Source organism: Perognathus longimembris, chromosome 20 (genome assembly GCF_023159225.1).
Source record: "Perognathus longimembris pacificus isolate PPM17 chromosome 20, ASM2315922v1, whole genome shotgun sequence".
In the NCBI taxonomy this organism is placed as follows: Eukaryota; Metazoa; Chordata; class Mammalia; order Rodentia; family Heteromyidae; genus Perognathus; species Perognathus longimembris.
Genome location: NC_063180.1, coordinates 40,032,488 through 40,052,210, shown reverse-complemented (window position 1 = coordinate 40,052,210; position 19,723 = coordinate 40,032,488). Strand labels below are relative to the sequence as shown.

General features: G+C 53.0%; 1 long non-coding RNA gene, 8 other non-coding genes and 1 pseudogene across 10 annotated transcripts; all 10 read right to left on the bottom strand.

Moving 5' to 3' along the window:
- Positions 1 to 95, bottom strand: LOC125339179. Its single transcript, XR_007208466.1, has one exon. It is a non-coding gene; the product is annotated as a small nucleolar RNA SNORD116 (small nucleolar RNA).
- A 2,380-nt stretch (positions 96 to 2,475) lies between these two features.
- LOC125339178 lies at positions 2,476 to 2,570 on the bottom strand. Its single transcript, XR_007208465.1, has one exon. It is a non-coding gene; the product is annotated as a small nucleolar RNA SNORD116 (small nucleolar RNA).
- A 2,380-nt stretch (positions 2,571 to 4,950) lies between these two features.
- On the bottom strand, positions 4,951 to 5,045 carry LOC125339177. Its single transcript, XR_007208464.1, has one exon. It is a non-coding gene; the product is annotated as a small nucleolar RNA SNORD116 (small nucleolar RNA).
- Positions 5,046 to 7,425: 2,380 nt separating this feature from the next.
- LOC125339176 lies at positions 7,426 to 7,520 on the bottom strand. Its single transcript, XR_007208463.1, has one exon. It is a non-coding gene; the product is annotated as a small nucleolar RNA SNORD116 (small nucleolar RNA).
- Positions 7,521 to 9,900: 2,380 nt separating this feature from the next.
- On the bottom strand, positions 9,901 to 9,995 carry LOC125339175. The gene has a single exon (XR_007208462.1). It is a non-coding gene; the product is annotated as a small nucleolar RNA SNORD116 (small nucleolar RNA).
- A 2,478-nt stretch (positions 9,996 to 12,473) lies between these two features.
- LOC125368391 lies at positions 12,474 to 19,515 on the bottom strand. 2 transcript variants are annotated; one of them, XR_007214229.1, is made up of 6 exons: positions 19,111 to 19,515; positions 18,341 to 18,473; positions 17,664 to 17,785; positions 14,617 to 14,750; positions 13,904 to 14,044; positions 13,178 to 13,295 (listed from the first exon to the last, which is right to left on the bottom strand). It is a non-coding gene; the product is annotated as an uncharacterized LOC125368391 (long non-coding RNA). The 2 variants fall into 2 exon arrangements; XR_007214228.1 differs by lacking the exons at positions 13,178 to 13,295; positions 13,904 to 14,044 and adding an exon at positions 12,474 to 12,589.
- LOC125339134 lies at positions 12,868 to 12,961 on the bottom strand. The gene has a single exon (XR_007208426.1). It is a non-coding gene; the product is annotated as a small nucleolar RNA SNORD116 (small nucleolar RNA).
- On the bottom strand, positions 14,323 to 14,416 carry LOC125339133. The gene has a single exon (XR_007208425.1). It is a non-coding gene; the product is annotated as a small nucleolar RNA SNORD116 (small nucleolar RNA).
- On the bottom strand, positions 17,383 to 17,471 carry LOC125339139 (annotated as a pseudogene).
- Positions 18,064 to 18,158, bottom strand: LOC125339132. The gene has a single exon (XR_007208424.1). It is a non-coding gene; the product is annotated as a small nucleolar RNA SNORD116 (small nucleolar RNA).
- Positions 19,516 to 19,723: the final 208 nt, after the last annotated feature.

Genomic DNA, 19,723 nt, shown 5'->3' with positions numbered 1-19,723 from the left:
GGACCTCAGTCACCGATGAGCGAGACGGGAGTGAGTTTTCACTCATTTTGTTCAGCTTTTCCAAGGAATGTTTTTTGGGGAATCATCATCGATCCAAGCACACGGGCTCCACCACCGGGCAATAGACAGCCTCGGGCTCGGCCGCCCTGCGTGGCACAAGACATTGCCGCAGGGACGCTCGGCTGCTCCCGGGGCCCTGCGATTTGCTAGGACTCGGCAGGACTGCCGCCAGACAGCCTGGAGGCTCCTCCAGTCCACGCCAACCCCGTCGTTTGCGCAGGGAAACCCTCGCTTACCTCTCCGGGGCACACAGCGGCCTGGGCGGTATCCGGGAGTGACCACGGCCTGCAGACCGGCCTCCATCGCCGATCCTCCACCAGGGCACACGCCGCGCTGCCCTGTGGACCGGGGACTTCCGCCAAATCAAGCCCTGTGGCGTGGACACAAAGCAGATGCCAATATGAGAGAAGTTCGGGGGCCCACAGTGACCATCTTCTACTTCACCTGCACGTCTGTCTGACATTCTAAAGGGCTTTGCGTCTTTCCTCTTCCCATGCCGTCAGGCTCCCTCTGAGAGTGGGGCCTGGCTAGGCCCCACTGCGCACACCAGAGAGGGGCCGGGTGCATGAGTGTGTGTGATTTGCAGGGCGGCAAGCTCTCTCTTCTAGCCAAGTCACAAACATCGGCTGCAATCCCACATCTGCACACCACCTTCACACCAAGTGCAAACCTTCCACAACAGGACACCTGGCAGCGCCTACGCTCAGGGAAAGGAAACAAGGGTCCGCTGGCCGGCCTCTCTTTCCTCTCAAGTCACCCCCGGCTGGCTGACGGCTCCTCCCTGGCTTCCCAGAAGCAAGCAGGACGAACCCTAGCATGGCTCGTCCTCAGCAATCTCCCCCCCAACTGAAACCCCGGTGGACAGGACAACCTGAAACAGCCAAAGGAAGAGCTTCCACCACGGGCGACACAGCCCACACGCTGGCAGCCCTCTAAGAAGCATGACCTTCCTTTAGGACCACGCTTCCTTGTATGTTCTTGAGAGAACTCACACTGGCGTGTGGAAGCGCACCCCTTCAGGCCTTGTGTGTTGAGCAAGCCAATGGGGAACCCAAGCCTACCTGTCCCCAGGAAAGAACACAGCTCTGTGGTCCTGCCTCTCGCCCGCTTGGGGCCTCGATGCACACCACAAGGTCAATCACACGCATGTATTCACTGCCTGCACACCAGGCAGGCGCTCAGGCCAGGAAGGAATTGGGCCCCACCGGGCAATGCGTCTGCATCCCAACTCCTCCCACAGCCCCTCCACTCCTCTGGCCACACAGATTCCTGTGAGCAGCTCCCTACCACCCGGGACTCACTAGACACCGCTTCAGGAAAGGGGGAGCCTAGGCCGGGGGACTCTCCTGACCTACCCAGCACACTAGCTCAACAGGGACTGACCAGGGACGGACCTAACCCACCACGAGTGCCACCAACTGCATCCCACTGGCACTCTCCAAGTACCAAGCGACTGACCGTTCACGCTGGCCTCCCCCAAAGCGCGCCTGGCTTCTCACGGGGGACACGGGGACAGCGAACTGGCAAAGAAGGGAAGCACAATCATCAGGAACACAAGTCCGGCCTTCACAGGACTCGCACCCTGGCCAGGAGACAACCAAGGACGCCCCTGAGGATGCAAGGCCCTCAAACAGCTGCTAAGCCAATGCCCTCGCAGACGCCAGGGGGGACCACCTGCTTAGGAAAGTCAACACGCTGACTCCCTGGGAGGAGTCCCTGGTCTACTCAAAAACCCGGTCCTGCCAGGCACCACACCACCCGCAAGGAGGACCGCCTCTGGCTCCTCTCCAACTGCGTACAAATGGGAGATCATCTCTGGGCCTTGGAGTGAGCTCCGTCCCTGTGTTTCCTGCTGGGGTGAGGGCAGGTCACCACACACCCCTCCCACGTGGACGGGCACAAGTCAGCAGGGTGGCGCCTTGTCAAGCCGCAGTGCACACGCACTCCGTGGAGCCGGGGTGCTCCAACTCCCTGCCAACCTTTCCTGTCCCCTCCTATGCAGCACTACCCGCAACTCGGAGCCACGCAACGCTATTGCATAGATCTCTATCGCCCTACCAGAGGAAATGGGCCATTTCCCACAGTCAGGCCTGGCTCATGCCCCCGAGACCCTGAAGCTCACCTGCCACGTCCCCTGCATGCGTGAGCATCTCCTAGGCCCAACTGCACACCACGTTCCAGCTTCACTGCAATCACCTCATGCGTCTCTACTCCGCCACCCCACACAAGGGATACCCCGGACCCATCAGCCATACCCTGGACCGCTCGTGTGTGCCACACTAAGAAGGAAAGGGTCCCAGGGCCCACCCCCATGGCTGCGTGCCTGTCCAGAGCTGCCGCCCTAGCTGGTGTAGGAATGGGAGTGAAGAAAAGACCTTCCTGGGCCCTACACTAGCTGGGTCACGCGAACGTGCCGGACCTCAGTCACCGATGAGCGAGACGGGAGTGAGTTTTCACTCATTTTGTTCAGCTTTTCCAAGGAATGTTTTTTGGGGAATCATCATCGATCCAAGCACACGGGCTCCACCACCGGGCAATAGACAGCCTCGGGCTCGGCCGCCCTGCGTGGCACAAGACATTGCCGCAGGGACGCTCGGCTGCTCCCGGGGCCCTGCGATTTGCTAGGACTCGGCAGGACTGCCGCCAGACAGCCTGGAGGCTCCTCCAGTCCACGCCAACCCCGTCGTTTGCGCAGGGAAACCCTCGCTTACCTCTCCGGGGCACACAGCGGCCTGGGCGGTATCCGGGAGTGACCACGGCCTGCAGACCGGCCTCCATCGCCGATCCTCCACCAGGGCACACGCCGCGCTGCCCTGTGGACCGGGGACTTCCGCCAAATCAAGCCCTGTGGCGTGGACACAAAGCAGATGCCAATATGAGAGAAGTTCGGGGGCCCACAGTGACCATCTTCTACTTCACCTGCACGTCTGTCTGACATTCTAAAGGGCTTTGCGTCTTTCCTCTTCCCATGCCGTCAGGCTCCCTCTGAGAGTGGGGCCTGGCTAGGCCCCACTGCGCACACCAGAGAGGGGCCGGGTGCATGAGTGTGTGTGATTTGCAGGGCGGCAAGCTCTCTCTTCTAGCCAAGTCACAAACATCGGCTGCAATCCCACATCTGCACACCACCTTCACACCAAGTGCAAACCTTCCACAACAGGACACCTGGCAGCGCCTACGCTCAGGGAAAGGAAACAAGGGTCCGCTGGCCGGCCTCTCTTTCCTCTCAAGTCACCCCCGGCTGGCTGACGGCTCCTCCCTGGCTTCCCAGAAGCAAGCAGGACGAACCCTAGCATGGCTCGTCCTCAGCAATCTCCCCCCCAACTGAAACCCCGGTGGACAGGACAACCTGAAACAGCCAAAGGAAGAGCTTCCACCACGGGCGACACAGCCCACACGCTGGCAGCCCTCTAAGAAGCATGACCTTCCTTTAGGACCACGCTTCCTTGTATGTTCTTGAGAGAACTCACACTGGCGTGTGGAAGCGCACCCCTTCAGGCCTTGTGTGTTGAGCAAGCCAATGGGGAACCCAAGCCTACCTGTCCCCAGGAAAGAACACAGCTCTGTGGTCCTGCCTCTCGCCCGCTTGGGGCCTCGATGCACACCACAAGGTCAATCACACGCATGTATTCACTGCCTGCACACCAGGCAGGCGCTCAGGCCAGGAAGGAATTGGGCCCCACCGGGCAATGCGTCTGCATCCCAACTCCTCCCACAGCCCCTCCACTCCTCTGGCCACACAGATTCCTGTGAGCAGCTCCCTACCACCCGGGACTCACTAGACACCGCTTCAGGAAAGGGGGAGCCTAGGCCGGGGGACTCTCCTGACCTACCCAGCACACTAGCTCAACAGGGACTGACCAGGGACGGACCTAACCCACCACGAGTGCCACCAACTGCATCCCACTGGCACTCTCCAAGTACCAAGCGACTGACCGTTCACGCTGGCCTCCCCCAAAGCGCGCCTGGCTTCTCACGGGGGACACGGGGACAGCGAACTGGCAAAGAAGGGAAGCACAATCATCAGGAACACAAGTCCGGCCTTCACAGGACTCGCACCCTGGCCAGGAGACAACCAAGGACGCCCCTGAGGATGCAAGGCCCTCAAACAGCTGCTAAGCCAATGCCCTCGCAGACGCCAGGGGGGACCACCTGCTTAGGAAAGTCAACACGCTGACTCCCTGGGAGGAGTCCCTGGTCTACTCAAAAACCCGGTCCTGCCAGGCACCACACCACCCGCAAGGAGGACCGCCTCTGGCTCCTCTCCAACTGCGTACAAATGGGAGATCATCTCTGGGCCTTGGAGTGAGCTCCGTCCCTGTGTTTCCTGCTGGGGTGAGGGCAGGTCACCACACACCCCTCCCACGTGGACGGGCACAAGTCAGCAGGGTGGCGCCTTGTCAAGCCGCAGTGCACACGCACTCCGTGGAGCCGGGGTGCTCCAACTCCCTGCCAACCTTTCCTGTCCCCTCCTATGCAGCACTACCCGCAACTCGGAGCCACGCAACGCTATTGCATAGATCTCTATCGCCCTACCAGAGGAAATGGGCCATTTCCCACAGTCAGGCCTGGCTCATGCCCCCGAGACCCTGAAGCTCACCTGCCACGTCCCCTGCATGCGTGAGCATCTCCTAGGCCCAACTGCACACCACGTTCCAGCTTCACTGCAATCACCTCATGCGTCTCTACTCCGCCACCCCACACAAGGGATACCCCGGACCCATCAGCCATACCCTGGACCGCTCGTGTGTGCCACACTAAGAAGGAAAGGGTCCCAGGGCCCACCCCCATGGCTGCGTGCCTGTCCAGAGCTGCCGCCCTAGCTGGTGTAGGAATGGGAGTGAAGAAAAGACCTTCCTGGGCCCTACACTAGCTGGGTCACGCGAACGTGCCGGACCTCAGTCACCGATGAGCGAGACGGGAGTGAGTTTTCACTCATTTTGTTCAGCTTTTCCAAGGAATGTTTTTTGGGGAATCATCATCGATCCAAGCACACGGGCTCCACCACCGGGCAATAGACAGCCTCGGGCTCGGCCGCCCTGCGTGGCACAAGACATTGCCGCAGGGACGCTCGGCTGCTCCCGGGGCCCTGCGATTTGCTAGGACTCGGCAGGACTGCCGCCAGACAGCCTGGAGGCTCCTCCAGTCCACGCCAACCCCGTCGTTTGCGCAGGGAAACCCTCGCTTACCTCTCCGGGGCACACAGCGGCCTGGGCGGTATCCGGGAGTGACCACGGCCTGCAGACCGGCCTCCATCGCCGATCCTCCACCAGGGCACACGCCGCGCTGCCCTGTGGACCGGGGACTTCCGCCAAATCAAGCCCTGTGGCGTGGACACAAAGCAGATGCCAATATGAGAGAAGTTCGGGGGCCCACAGTGACCATCTTCTACTTCACCTGCACGTCTGTCTGACATTCTAAAGGGCTTTGCGTCTTTCCTCTTCCCATGCCGTCAGGCTCCCTCTGAGAGTGGGGCCTGGCTAGGCCCCACTGCGCACACCAGAGAGGGGCCGGGTGCATGAGTGTGTGTGATTTGCAGGGCGGCAAGCTCTCTCTTCTAGCCAAGTCACAAACATCGGCTGCAATCCCACATCTGCACACCACCTTCACACCAAGTGCAAACCTTCCACAACAGGACACCTGGCAGCGCCTACGCTCAGGGAAAGGAAACAAGGGTCCGCTGGCCGGCCTCTCTTTCCTCTCAAGTCACCCCCGGCTGGCTGACGGCTCCTCCCTGGCTTCCCAGAAGCAAGCAGGACGAACCCTAGCATGGCTCGTCCTCAGCAATCTCCCCCCCAACTGAAACCCCGGTGGACAGGACAACCTGAAACAGCCAAAGGAAGAGCTTCCACCACGGGCGACACAGCCCACACGCTGGCAGCCCTCTAAGAAGCATGACCTTCCTTTAGGACCACGCTTCCTTGTATGTTCTTGAGAGAACTCACACTGGCGTGTGGAAGCGCACCCCTTCAGGCCTTGTGTGTTGAGCAAGCCAATGGGGAACCCAAGCCTACCTGTCCCCAGGAAAGAACACAGCTCTGTGGTCCTGCCTCTCGCCCGCTTGGGGCCTCGATGCACACCACAAGGTCAATCACACGCATGTATTCACTGCCTGCACACCAGGCAGGCGCTCAGGCCAGGAAGGAATTGGGCCCCACCGGGCAATGCGTCTGCATCCCAACTCCTCCCACAGCCCCTCCACTCCTCTGGCCACACAGATTCCTGTGAGCAGCTCCCTACCACCCGGGACTCACTAGACACCGCTTCAGGAAAGGGGGAGCCTAGGCCGGGGGACTCTCCTGACCTACCCAGCACACTAGCTCAACAGGGACTGACCAGGGACGGACCTAACCCACCACGAGTGCCACCAACTGCATCCCACTGGCACTCTCCAAGTACCAAGCGACTGACCGTTCACGCTGGCCTCCCCCAAAGCGCGCCTGGCTTCTCACGGGGGACACGGGGACAGCGAACTGGCAAAGAAGGGAAGCACAATCATCAGGAACACAAGTCCGGCCTTCACAGGACTCGCACCCTGGCCAGGAGACAACCAAGGACGCCCCTGAGGATGCAAGGCCCTCAAACAGCTGCTAAGCCAATGCCCTCGCAGACGCCAGGGGGGACCACCTGCTTAGGAAAGTCAACACGCTGACTCCCTGGGAGGAGTCCCTGGTCTACTCAAAAACCCGGTCCTGCCAGGCACCACACCACCCGCAAGGAGGACCGCCTCTGGCTCCTCTCCAACTGCGTACAAATGGGAGATCATCTCTGGGCCTTGGAGTGAGCTCCGTCCCTGTGTTTCCTGCTGGGGTGAGGGCAGGTCACCACACACCCCTCCCACGTGGACGGGCACAAGTCAGCAGGGTGGCGCCTTGTCAAGCCGCAGTGCACACGCACTCCGTGGAGCCGGGGTGCTCCAACTCCCTGCCAACCTTTCCTGTCCCCTCCTATGCAGCACTACCCGCAACTCGGAGCCACGCAACGCTATTGCATAGATCTCTATCGCCCTACCAGAGGAAATGGGCCATTTCCCACAGTCAGGCCTGGCTCATGCCCCCGAGACCCTGAAGCTCACCTGCCACGTCCCCTGCATGCGTGAGCATCTCCTAGGCCCAACTGCACACCACGTTCCAGCTTCACTGCAATCACCTCATGCGTCTCTACTCCGCCACCCCACACAAGGGATACCCCGGACCCATCAGCCATACCCTGGACCGCTCGTGTGTGCCACACTAAGAAGGAAAGGGTCCCAGGGCCCACCCCCATGGCTGCGTGCCTGTCCAGAGCTGCCGCCCTAGCTGGTGTAGGAATGGGAGTGAAGAAAAGACCTTCCTGGGCCCTACACTAGCTGGGTCACGCGAACGTGCCGGACCTCAGTCACCGATGAGCGAGACGGGAGTGAGTTTTCACTCATTTTGTTCAGCTTTTCCAAGGAATGTTTTTTGGGGAATCATCATCGATCCAAGCACACGGGCTCCACCACCGGGCAATAGACAGCCTCGGGCTCGGCCGCCCTGCGTGGCACAAGACATTGCCGCAGGGACGCTCGGCTGCTCCCGGGGCCCTGCGATTTGCTAGGACTCGGCAGGACTGCCGCCAGACAGCCTGGAGGCTCCTCCAGTCCACGCCAACCCCGTCGTTTGCGCAGGGAAACCCTCGCTTACCTCTCCGGGGCACACAGCGGCCTGGGCGGTATCCGGGAGTGACCACGGCCTGCAGACCGGCCTCCATCGCCGATCCTCCACCAGGGCACACGCCGCGCTGCCCTGTGGACCGGGGACTTCCGCCAAATCAAGCCCTGTGGCGTGGACACAAAGCAGATGCCAATATGAGAGAAGTTCGGGGGCCCACAGTGACCATCTTCTACTTCACCTGCACGTCTGTCTGACATTCTAAAGGGCTTTGCGTCTTTCCTCTTCCCATGCCGTCAGGCTCCCTCTGAGAGTGGGGCCTGGCTAGGCCCCACTGCGCACACCAGAGAGGGGCCGGGTGCATGAGTGTGTGTGATTTGCAGGGCGGCAAGCTCTCTCTTCTAGCCAAGTCACAAACATCGGCTGCAATCCCACATCTGCACACCACCTTCACACCAAGTGCAAACCTTCCACAACAGGACACCTGGCAGCGCCTACGCTCAGGGAAAGGAAACAAGGGTCCGCTGGCCGGCCTCTCTTTCCTCTCAAGTCACCCCCGGCTGGCTGACGGCTCCTCCCTGGCTTCCCAGAAGCAAGCAGGACGAACCCTAGCATGGCTCGTCCTCAGCAATCTCCCCCCCAACTGAAACCCCGGTGGACAGGACAACCTGAAACAGCCAAAGGAAGAGCTTCCACCACGGGCGACACAGCCCACACGCTGGCAGCCCTCTAAGAAGCATGACCTTCCTTTAGGACCACGCTTCCTTGTATGTTCTTGAGAGAACTCACACTGGCGTGTGGAAGCGCACCCCTTCAGGCCTTGTGTGTTGAGCAAGCCAATGGGGAACCCAAGCCTACCTGTCCCCAGGAAAGAACACAGCTCTGTGGTCCTGCCTCTCGCCCGCTTGGGGCCTCGATGCACACCACAAGGTCAATCACACGCATGTATTCACTGCCTGCACACCAGGCAGGCGCTCAGGCCAGGAAGGAATTGGGCCCCACCGGGCAATGCGTCTGCATCCCAACTCCTCCCACAGCCCCTCCACTCCTCTGGCCACACAGATTCCTGTGAGCAGCTCCCTACCACCCGGGACTCACTAGACACCGCTTCAGGAAAGGGGGAGCCTAGGCCGGGGGACTCTCCTGACCTACCCAGCACACTAGCTCAACAGGGACTGACCAGGGACGGACCTAACCCACCACGAGTGCCACCAACTGCATCCCACTGGCACTCTCCAAGTACCAAGCGACTGACCGTTCACGCTGGCCTCCCCCAAAGCGCGCCTGGCTTCTCACGGGGGACACGGGGACAGCGAACTGGCAAAGAAGGGAAGCACAATCATCAGGAACACAAGTCCGGCCTTCACAGGACTCGCACCCTGGCCAGGAGACAACCAAGGACGCCCCTGAGGATGCAAGGCCCTCAAACAGCTGCTAAGCCAATGCCCTCGCAGACGCCAGGGGGGACCACCTGCTTAGGAAAGTCAACACGCTGACTCCCTGGGAGGAGTCCCTGGTCTACTCAAAAACCCGGTCCTGCCAGGCACCACACCACCCGCAAGGAGGACCGCCTCTGGCTCCTCTCCAACTGCGTACAAATGGGAGATCATCTCTGGGCCTTGGAGTGAGCTCCGTCCCTGTGTTTCCTGCTGGGGTGAGGGCAGGTCACCACACACCCCTCCCACGTGGACGGGCACAAGTCAGCAGGGTGGCGCCTTGTCAAGCCGCAGTGCACACGCACTCCGTGGAGCCGGGGTGCTCCAACTCCCTGCCAACCTTTCCTGTCCCCTCCTATGCAGCACTACCCGCAACTCGGAGCCACGCAACGCTATTGCATAGATCTCTATCGCCCTACCAGAGGAAATGGGCCATTTCCCACAGTCAGGCCTGGCTCATGCCCCCGAGACCCTGAAGCTCACCTGCCACGTCCCCTGCATGCGTGAGCATCTCCTAGGCCCAACTGCACACCACGTTCCAGCTTCACTGCAATCACCTCATGCGTCTCTACTCCGCCACCCCACACAAGGGATACCCCGGACCCATCAGCCATACCCTGGACCGCTCGTGTGTGCCACACTAAGAAGGAAAGGGTCCCAGGGCCCACCCCCATGGCTGCGTGCCTGTCCAGAGCTGCCGCCCTAGCTGGTGTAGGAATGGGAGTGAAGAAAAGACCTTCCTGGGCCCTACACTAGCTGGGTCACGCGAACGTGCCGGACCTCAGTCACCGATGAGCGAGACGGGAGTGAGTTTTCACTCATTTTGTTCAGCTTTTCCAAGGAATGTTTTTTGGGGAATCATCATCGATCCAAGCACACGGGCTCCACCACCGGGCAAAAGACAGCCTCGGGCTCGGCCGCCCTGCGTGGCACAAGACATTGCCGCAGGGACGCTCGGCTGCTCCCGGGGCCCTGCGATTTGCTAGGACTCGGCAGGACTGCCGCCAGACAGCCTGGAGGCTCCTCCAGTCCACGCCAACCCCGTCGTTTGCGCAGGGAAACCCTCGCTTACCTCTCCGGGGCACACAGCGGCCTGGGCGGTATCCGGGAGTGACCACGGCCTGCAGACCGGCCTCCATCGCCGATCCTCCACCAGGGCACACGCCGCGCTGCCCTGTGGACCGGGGACTTCCGCCAAATCAAGCCCTGTGGCGTGGACACAAAGCAGATGCCAATATGAGAGAAGTTCGGGGGCCCACAGTGACCATCTTCTACTTCATCTGCATATCTCTCTGACATTCTAAAGGGCTTTGTGACTTTCCTCTTCCCATTCCGCCAGGCTCTCTCTCCCAGTGCACACACCAGAGAGGGGCAGGTGCACGCGTATGTGTGATTTCCAGCCAAAGTAATACCACACATAACCCACACTTACCTGATCCTCTTGGATGGTAGTGCCAAGTCCCACTGGGTAGACTGACCTCATACTTAAACCATGCTTCATTGTATAAACTGACAAAATTCAAACTGGCCTATATAACTATACTTCTACCCGCCTTGATTGATGGGTATATGGAAATCCTAGCTAACTATGCACCTAAAACAATACAATTTTGTGGCTGTCCTGCCCTGCTATTCCCACCAACACACACCACGCACATGGGCACAAGTGTTAAAACACACACACAGGTCTATACAACCATAGCGCATCCCAAGCTTAGAGCTCACACTAGTGCCTACTACTCTCCTGTATCAGTCTTCAAAGAAGTCAAATGAGCAGGTCCAATACTCTTGGCACACAGATTCTTACGGTATCCTCTACTACTGGGACCTGGCTCCAAACACTATTTTTAAAGCAAAGGCAGACCAGATACCTAGACACTTCTCAAGGCTTAGCCTATACAATGGCCCAAAATCACAAATAGAACCAAGGGAGAAGAAACTTAGATAGAGTGGATGTACAACATCATGTCCCACAAACCAAATCAGGGCTTGTTTCAGAGCTGCAGACTGCCAATCCAGATATATAGGCATGAGGGTCTTTTCCCATCCCCAATGTCAAAAATCAAACTTACAAGACATCTTATGTTGTTCACAATCCAAGTTTCCTCTGGCTTTTTACAAGGGAAAGGAGAACAAACAAGGCATAAAAGGGACCCAATCATTAGGAACCCAAGTCCATGCTTCACAGGAACATACACACCATGTGCCAAACAACTGCCCCTTTTGAGATAGAGCTCTTCAGTAGATGCTTGGCTGCCAGGGGAAGGCTCTTGCCTCCCCCTGGAAAGTCAACAGGTGGCTCCCTAGGAGGAATCAATGGTCTCTCTGCAATAAAATCCTGGCAGGCAATCTCCCATGGAGGGTTGTCTCTGACTAGTTTCCAATAGAAAACCAATGATAAGAGGTCATTGGAGGTGTGAGTGACCTCCACATCTCTGTGTTTGCTTTCTTTTTTTTCTAGTTAAAAGCATTTTATTGATTACAATATCAATTCACAGCAACATTTCACAAAGCAACTGTACAAAGGAATGAACAATTATATGAAAGATCTATGAATACTGTTAAATCCATGGCACACATCCAGTTAAGGTTTAAAGCTTTAGCATGTTTACTTATATATTAGACATAGTACTAACATTTTATCACAAGTGTGCAAATACTTCTCTAGGTCAAGAAAAACATTTTCAAAATATCTTAACAGTAAAGTATTTTAAACAACATTAATGACATTAAGCTATGGACACCTTTGAGTGAGAAAATGCAAATGTTCAAATGCTTCTTTGAAAAGAGAAAACAGCACCATTGTGTAAAAAGACAAAAGACCTGAAATAAATACTAGCAAGTACACTGCTCAGATTCTAGTAGCCAAAAAATACTGTATGATGTAAGATTTTACTGGTTACATTTAACACCACTTGAAACAAGATTTTTCCTCTATAATGCTTGTTCACAGAATGAGTCACTGGAAAAAACTTAGAAACTAATTTATCAACATGTGAAACATATGCTAAATACCATAAATACCACATCCATCTAGGACTAACACATGAGAACCAACTATAACTGATACCTTCTAATATAGCACTGAATTTGGAGCAATTCAAGATAACCCTGTGTTTTCTAGTGAAGGGTAAAGTCAGGTTGTGACACACCAGTACCATAGGGGTCATCACAAGACAGGGAGGTAGGAATGATGAACCTCCTTGAGTGCTGAATGGACCTCCCTGAATGTTGAACATAATGTTGAGGGACCCTGGCAAAGGAAGAAATGGTATCCCTATGAGACCTGAAAGACCCTATCACCACTTACCCCACTCATGATGGGAAACGCTATGTTTCCTCAGCAACACATTAAGGGTCCACCAAATAGGTCATGGGGCTTTCAGCGAGGAACCACCATCTTGTACAGGAGAGAAGTGAAACAGTTCCTGCTCCACTGTCTGTGGGCTGTTCTGGCATCACACCCTGGAGAGTGGAGACAATTCAATGGCAACCTTGATGATGGTCCAAGGCACAAAGGTCACTGTCCAAATCATGTGGGTGCCAGTGTGGCCCATCTCACTTCTGCTTCTGCCTCATCTCTGATCCTCTTGCACACTCACCCAACTGAACAAAGCAGAAGGCCTAGCATCTGAATGGAAGGGCGCTTTGGCACACCTGCCAACCTGGGGCCATGTCAGAAGCTGAGTGGGCAGAATGAGATGAAGCCTCACCCCTACACTACCTAGGAAATGCACTGTGCTGGACCTCAGTCACCGATGAGTGAGAAGGGCATGGATTTTCACTCATTTTGTTCAGCTTTTCCAGGGCATGATTTTGGGGAATCATCATCGATCCAAGCACAATCACTATGGGCACTGGGCAGAAGGAAAGCTTAGAGCCTTGTAGTCCTGCTAGGCTGAAGAAAATGCCAGTGTGCCCCTGGCCAACTTCAGACTTGGGAAGTTGGTAAGATTTAGAAAGAGTGCCAGTTGGGAGGCTGGCAGTTCTACCAGTCCATATCAACACGACAATTTCCACAGAAAAATCCTTGCTAACCTTCTTAGCCACGTGGCATCCTGAGAGGCACTCCTGAGGAAACATGGCCTGCAAACCAGCACCACCTTCTGATCCTCCAGAAAGGTAGATCCCCTTCTGCCATGCTGACAGTGGGTTCCCACAGCATCACACTCTGGGAAGTAGAGACAAATCAAATACCAACTTGAGAACAGGATCAAGGACAATGGCTACCTGTCTGCTTGAAGGCTCTACATCGCACTTTCAAAACTGCTTTGGTTTCTTTTTTCTTCCTCTTCCAAGATGCTGTGGATATAAGGATAGGCATGCCTACATTTCACTCCTAAAGAAGATGCAATTCAATGAGTTTGAGTTTATGTATAGGCAAGCTCATTGGCTGTATCCAGCCCCTTACAACTACTGCATTCCCACAGCTGCATACTACCTTCATACCCGCCTCACTCTTATACTAGCTGAGTGATACAGATGTGTTGGGCTTCAGTCACAGGTAAGAATAGTTACAGAGATTTTTTACTCATTTTATTCAGATTTTTGTGACAAGATTTTTAAAGTATCACTGATCCAATCACAATATCCTAGAACAACTACTCCAGTGAAATCCATGAGACATTGGGTTGGCCTAGCACGTTAGAGAGAAGCCATGGGAAGGACAACTGTTGAACACATCTGCAGGGAATGCCCAGCTTGGTAGAATGTTGGGTAACCCTAGGGAAGGAACAAACAATATCCTTACCAGAACTAAAATACTATGATACCACTCACTTGGTAACAAGAATAGTCTCCTCAGCGACACAACAGCAGCAGGTCACCAAACAGGCCATGAAACTTTCAGGCACCAACTTATAGAGGACATGGGAACCGACTTCCTTCTCCACTGCCCATAGGCTTTTATGGCATCACAACCTGGGGAGTGGAAACAAAACATTGGCAACCTTGATGATTGACCAAGGCACAAAGGTCACTGTCCAAATCATGTGGGTGCCAGTGTGGCCCATCTCACTTCTGCTTCTGCCTCATCTCTGATCCTCTTGCACACCCACCCAACTGAACAAAGCAGAAGGCCTAGCATCTGAATGGAAGGACACCTTGGCACACCTGCCAGCCTGGGGCCATGTCAGAAGCTGAGTGGGCAGAATGAGATGAAGCCTCACCCCTACACTACCTAGGAAATGCACTGTGCTGGACCTCAGTCACCGATGAGTGAGAAGGGCATGGATTTTCACTCATTTTGTTCAGCTTTTCCAGGGCATGATTTTAGGGAATCATCATCGATCCAAGCACAATCACTATGGGCACTGGGCAGAAGGAAAGCTTAGAGCCTTGTAGTCCTGCTAGGCTGAAGAAAATGCCAGTGTGCCCTGGCCAACTTCAGACTTGAGAAATTGGTAAGATTTAGAAAGAGTGCCAGTTGGGAGGCTGGCAGTTCTACCAGTCCATATCAACACGGCAATTTCCACAGAAAAATCCTTGCTAACCTTTCTTAGCCATGTGGCATCCTGGGAGGCACTCCTGAGGAAACATGGCCTGCAAACCAGCAACACCTTCTGGTCCTCCAGAAAGGCAGACCCCTTTCTGCCATGCTGACAGTGGGTTCCCACAGCATCACACTCTGGAAAGTAGAAACAAATGAAATACCAACTTGAGAATAGGACCAAGGACAATGACTACCTCTCTGCTTGCATGCTCTACATGTGTGCCTAGCAATTTCAAAACTGTTTTGGTTTCTTTTCTCTTCTTCCAGGGTGCTGTGAAGGAATGGGCACTGCATTTGCATGAGTGAGTTTACAGGAGGTAAGCTTGTTGGCTTGTTGACTGCGGCCAGTCCCTCATACTTGCTGCAATCCCACAGCTGCACATCACTTCCATACCAAGTGCCAGCCTCCTTTGCCCAATGTAAAGAAAGAAGGATACTCCTGCCAGCCTCATTTCTCTCTCAAGGCATCCTGGAGTGAATGCATGCTCCTCTTTGTTTCCATTAACTTAAGATGACCCTCCCCAGCTAATCCTCTAACAATTGTCTCCAAAAAACATCCCTCCTCAGAGAACACCATCCAATATTCAAAGGAAAAGAAACTGCCACCTGCAACCACCTGACCCTCTGGGATGCTGGTGCCAACTGACAGGCTTAGATGACTCACCTTCCACCCAGATAAGATCATGCTTCCATGTAAAACCTGACAGAGTTCAATCTAGCCTGTGCAACTAAATCCTGTGGCCCTACCACTACCATGATTAGTACATATGTGTGTGTACACACACACGCACACACACAGATCCTTCAATGCACTCCCAATTCTCAGCTCACACAAATGTTTTGCCTACCAAAATACTGTGATTGCCTCCAAAGAAGCTTCTCAACCACCTTCAGTACTCTGTATACACACTCTGCCACACTTTACCATTGGGACCTGGCTCAAGACAGTCTGGATCAAAGTCAGCTCCTATCTCTGGAAAAACAGCTGAAATGCACAAATCCAACCAATGGGACAGGAACTGAGCTAGGAGAGACCTACCAAACCACAAGTGCCATGAGCCTGGTGTCAGGAGCCAAACTTGCAACTAAATTCATTCTGATCTCTGGCTGTGTTATCACCAGGATATGCTAGGTGCAAGGACATTTGTTCGCTAGCATTTGTTCACAGCCACTATCCGGAATTGCTTGTCTGCTTTGCTATGTCCGCTGGAGTACATTCCTATGTTAATCGACCTCATCCTGTATTTACTGAAATCAGATGTTGCAAACTTCAAAGCCTGTTTTGTTCTTGAATGTTAGCAACCCTATGCTATTCCCTGGTTCCTAAACTGCATATAAACTGGAAGTTAAGAATAAACTTGGCTGCAGTCTTGAGTTACAATCTTAAGTTGCAGACCTCCCGACCCCATCTTTGCCTCTTGTCTTTTTTCTCGTCTTGTATTTTTCCTTTTCTTTAATCCTCAACCCCCTCATTCAGGATTCCCTTTTCACTGCCGGCTGGCTCTGGAACCCTGGGCCTGAGCCCTAGTTTCTGTCAACCCACATCCTGAGGAGAGATCTTTTTCTACCTCCAATGTCCAAATCATATACACTGACACTTTATAGTGTCAAACTCGAATTGTTCTGTGGCTTTTTCAAATGCACAGGAGGAGAGAAAAATGGCAAACAAGGAGACAACAATTGTTAAGCACACAACCAGGCTTAAACAACACCCACCATTACATGGCAAACAACAATGACTGTTCTGGTATAAAGCTCTATACCTCCCCTAAAGTATATGCATGGAAAGCAAGGGAAGCATCTTGCACATGGATGAGAACTTGATGGCCCCTAGTAGGAGTCAATGGTCCACTGAGCAATTGCCCTGGCAGGCAATTCCACATGGAGGGCAGTCTCTGGTTAGTTTCCAACAGAAAACAAAAGATGGGAGGCCTTTGGAAGTGGCAGTGAGCGCCACATTCCTGTGTTTCCTGGTGATCCCTGAGGGCAGGTCATAACACGCCAATCCCACAGGGACCAGCACAAGGCAGGGTAAGTTGCATGCCATCCAGGCATCCCCTATATACTCTTTGGAGATGCTATTTTTCCAGTCATAAAGAACCACTCTTGTCACTTCCAACTCATGACTTTTTGGTATACTCTACACTGACATCATGTTTGCCATCAGGCTACCAAGCGAAATGAGCCCTTTCACACAGGAATGCATCGGCACTAAAACTAACTTGTCTTTTTCTATTGGTATATGTGTATCTAAAAAGCATAATTGGATGCCAAGTTCCTGCTTCTCTATACTAACATCAAGCAATTCTGCTCAGTGTCCAAACTGGAGAGACACTCAGAGAAGTTAGAGAACCCCTCAACAGGGCTGGGGATATGGCCTAGTGGCAAGAGTGCTTGCCTCTTATACCTGAAGCCCTGGGTTCGATTCCCCAGCACCACATATACAGAAAATGGCCAGAAGTGGCGCTGTGGCTCAAGTGGCAGAGTGCTAGCCTTGAGCAAGAAGAAGCCAGGGACAGTGCTCAGGCCCTGAGTCCAAGGCCCAGGACTGGCAAAAAAAAAAAAAAAAAAAAAAAAAAAAATCAAGAGAACCCCTCGACAGACATGTGTACCACTAAAAAAAAAAAATTTAAAAAAGAATGGTCTTTGTGCCTACTTCACTGGACACCTATCTAGAGCTTCCACCTGGGATAGTGCATGCATGTGAGTTAGGGAAATAAAGTCCTGCCTCACTGTATGCTAAACAGCTGGGTGATATAAACATGCTGGACTTCAGTCACAAATAAGAGTAATAACGCATTTTTCACACATCTTGTAAAGATTTTCATAACATGATTTTTGAGACATCATTGATCCAATCAAAGTAATTGGAAGAAATCCACTGGGCATTGGGTTGGTCTAGTACCTTTGAAAAGGCCATGGGAAGGACAATTGTCAAACACATCCCTGAGGCCACAGACAATGCCCAGCCTGGCAGAATGTTGGGCAACCATAGGGAAGGAAGAAACAATATCCTTACAAGAATTAAAATATCATGACACAACTTACCTGATGATAATAGTGACATTGCATCAGGGGGTCACCAAACAGGGCATGGGGCTTGCAGGACAGGCAGCACCAACTTGTAGAGGAGAGATGAAACTGTCTGTGGGGCTTTATGGCATCACACCCTGGGAAGTGGAGACAAATCAATGCCAAATGTGAGGATGGACCATAGAACAAAGGTCATCTCCACAATCCTATGTGTGCCTGTGTGGGCTACCTCACTTATGCTTCTGCTTCATCTCTGTTCCTCCTACACACCCACCCAACTGAGCAAAGCAAAAGGCCTAGCACATCGCTGAATGGGCATTCTGGCACAGTTGCCAGTCTTTGTTTATGCCCAAACCTGATTGGGCAGAAGGACCTGAAGCCTCACCCTTACACTACCTGGGAAATGTACTGTGCTGGACCTCAGTCACCGATGAATGAGAAGGGCATGTATTTTCACTCATTTTGTTCAGCTTTTCCAAGGCATGATTTTTGGGGAATCATCATCGATCCAAGCACAACCACTGCACAGGAGAGGCTAGGGCCTTATAGCCCCGCAAGGCAGAATACATAACCAGTGTGACCTTGGCCACCGGTGTGGTGTTGGGATGTGGTAGAACTGAGAAGCAATGCCAACTGAGAGGTTGGCAACTCTACCAGTCCATGACAATAACATCATTCCCACAGATGCTTACCTTTCTGAATTGCACAGCAGCCTGCAAGGCATCCTTGAAGACACATGGCCTGCCAACTGGCCGCACCCTCGGGTCTTCCACAAAGGCAGACTTTTCTGCTACACTGACAGTGCATCTTCCATAGCATCACACCCTGGGAAGTGGGGATAAATCAAATGCCAATTGAGAAGACACACAGGTACCTCCCTGCCTGTATGCTTTGGAAGTCGGCCTGCCTGCCACTCTCAAAACTGCTTTTCTTTCGTTTCCTCTTCCAGGATGCACCCTGGGTAAGGTGCAGTGCACATAATGTGATTTCACAGGCAGCAAACTTGCTGGTTGTATCCAATCCCTCACATTTGTAAAAATTTCACAGGGGTATATCATATCCACACCAAGTGCATAAAATGTAAAAGAATGAAAGGTTCTCCTACCAGCCTCATTTCTCATCTCCTATGGTTACTGATATTACTCTTAGAATCTACTAATCATGAAGACCTGCTCTTCCAAACTCTGGCCAATTGTCCCACACTGAAAAAAAAAATCCCTATATACAGAACTCCTTCCAAAGAACAAATGACGACCCACTGCATTCAGACACCTGGCCTTCTGTGATGCTGGTGCCAAGTCAGGCTGAGAAGACTGACCTCCCACCCACACCAGGCTTTCTGTATGAACCAAAAGAATTCAACCTGGCCTGTACTACTGAAAATGCCCACATCTTCTGTACTGACATGATGGATTCCTAGGCTCACCTTCCTCAAGCAACAACAGAACCCAGTTACTCTTACCTTTTTCCTATTATATAGCAACTCACCAAAGGAAAGCAGAAGTAAAGAAAAATGTCAAAAAGTTGTCCACACTTAGAATTAAGAGCATTATAATTATATATATTGGACATAGAATTATATATTTTTTGCTAGACATTAATGGTACTTAATTCTACTTGTTTCCTCATTCATTTTTCTAGTAAATAATCCAGAAATAGATATCTATTTACAATGTTGCCCCAAACAATCAGAATGTACAAATTCTTTCTTTATATAAGTACCTACATAGGATACTAATATTCTGTGACCTAATAATCTTCTAAGATATTGTGAAGGAATTCTCACACTTGTGTTATCACTAAAGATCTACCAAGCAGAGCCAGGTTCCATTTCTCTCAGAGAAAAAAATTAAAATTTGAAGTTTAGGCAAAACCAGGCAAAAAGAATTTACTTTAAAAAAGGGTGTAGTAAAAAAAATCTCCCTCAAGTAGTAAAGATCTTTCTAGTAAGTACAAAAACCTGAGATAAAATCCTCATACAGAAAAACTCCTTTTAGGAAGCAAGTGAGGTATTTAAATATCTTTTATGATCACAATACAAAGCATAATAGAAACATCAATTTTTCTAAATGTTC